This window comes from Ailuropoda melanoleuca, unplaced genomic scaffold, assembly GCF_002007445.2.
Source record: "Ailuropoda melanoleuca isolate Jingjing unplaced genomic scaffold, ASM200744v2 unplaced-scaffold13011, whole genome shotgun sequence".
Taxonomy (NCBI): domain Eukaryota; kingdom Metazoa; phylum Chordata; class Mammalia; order Carnivora; family Ursidae; genus Ailuropoda; species Ailuropoda melanoleuca.
In genome coordinates, this window is record NW_023181629.1 from 3,145 (window position 1) to 5,196 (window position 2,052).

At 43.5% G+C, this 2,052-nt stretch overlaps 1 pseudogene; it reads right to left on the reverse strand.

The window, feature by feature from the left end:
* Positions 1-785: 785 nt before the first annotated feature.
* Positions 786-1,732, reverse strand: LOC117797768 (annotated as a pseudogene).
* Between the last annotated feature and the right edge of the window lie 320 nt (positions 1,733-2,052).

Here is a 2,052-nt window from a genome sequence, read left to right on the forward strand (position 1 = left end):
ATTCCTATAAAATATAGCAGGAGGCATAATGTATGTTCCTTCCATTCTGTTGTTTTACAAAAGGAAGGACACAAAATAAAATGCACTCATTTTTTTGTACTTCTCTAAATATATATTTTACCTTTATTCTTGTGTGTCATAAAATTACATGGAAATGGCCTTACCCCGTTCAAGAATTTTCTTCAGGCTTTGTTAGGAAAGACCAAATACAGCTTTTGGTCTACCGTAACTGGGTGAGATAATGGGGTCATTACTAAGGGTACACAGCCAGATGTTCTCTTTATTACAAGGTTTCTCCACACTGTCTGTAAGACTAGGAACTCTTCTCAATCATATATAAGANGTAACTGGGTGAGATAATGGAGTCATTACTAAGGGTACACAGCCAGATGTTCTCTTTATTACAAGGTTTCTCCACACTGTCTGTAAGACTAGGAACTCTTCTCAATCATATATAAGACCTGAGAATTGCTCCATCTGCTCCTTTCTGGTGGTTCTTTCCTTGGCCTCAGTACTTTCTTTGCAGACATACACAGACCGGTACACGACCGAAGACTTTTGAGGAATGTCCTGAGGTCGTGTGTCTGTCTCTGCACAGCTCTCTCCTCTCTGGGGTTCTGCCTTGTCAGAAGATCATCAGAGCAATGATAAAATTTCAAATTTACAAAGAAGAAACTTAGAAATGAAAGAGATGTGCGGAATTCTCCAAAATCACATATCTAGGAAGTTGTACCATTAAGAATCTGATGGAGAAAATTATCCTCCAAACCAATTCCACGTGTTTTCTAAAGACTCGGACTTCGCCTAAACATGTGGAAAATTCCAAGACGAATCTGCTTGGTCCTGACACTATAGATGATGGGATTAAGTACTGGTGGAAGAAGCCGGTAAATGTCAGCCATGAGAATGTGGACTATGGGAGGCAGGTGTTTCCCAAAGCGATGGACCATGCATACCCCTATCAGAGGTACAAAGAAGATAAGCACCACACATACATGGGAAAAACAAGTGTTGAGTGCTTTCAGTCGCTCTTCGCGAGACGCAATGCCCAGCACAGCATGGAGAATTAGGACATAGGAGAGGAGGATGAGGACTGAGTCTGTGCCCAGTGTGATAATGACCACACACAATCCACAGATGTTGTTGACACTGGCATCAGAGCAGGATAACTTCAGAATAACCTGATGTAGGCAAAAGGGGTGGCTGAGGACATTGGCATGGCAATAATGATAGCGCCTTAATAATATGGGCGTGGGCATCACGACTCCTGCACTTCGCAGCAAGCAGCCCAAGCCAATTGTACCAATCACATCATTGGTGAGGATGCTTGAGTAGTGCAGTGGACAACATATAGCAATGAATCGGTCACAGGCCATGCCAGCAGCACTGAAGACTCCAAGAACGTGAAGGTGTGGATGAAGAAAAGCTGAGCAAAACAAGCTCCTACTTTGATTTACTGGGCTTCCCACCATAACACGGCCAATATTGTGGGGAGCATAGACATGGACATGCCCAGGTCAGTTACTGCCAGGATGGACAGCAAATAATACATGGGCTGGTGGAGTGAAGACTCATTCCAGATAACAGAGAGGATGGTGATGTTGCCTATAAACGCCACTAGGTATGCAAGACAAAATGGAATTGAGAGCCAAGCATGAACGGACGACAGCCCATGGAAACCCCCTAAGAGAAAGATGGGTTCCATAGCACCACTGTTATTCCAGACCACCATGGTGGTGCTTCAGATGCCCTTTGCGTGGGAGAGATGCTGAGAAAGTCACAGGTTATTCAGACTGGTGAGCATATCCTACCATATTCATGTAGCATCAATCTTTAGTTCTTCAAATGACTTACACAAATGCAAGTATGAAGAAAGGCAACGCAGGCAGCTGAATCAGCAGTTCAGGGACAGTTCATAAAACACGCAATCTGGTCGCAGCTGTATACAGGGACGTGTGATCTTTGCTGGGATGCGATCAGGCGTACATCACAGCCTTGAAAAATTAATGCACATGCAAAATAGAGAAATGTAAACCTTTAGATAAATTGCGT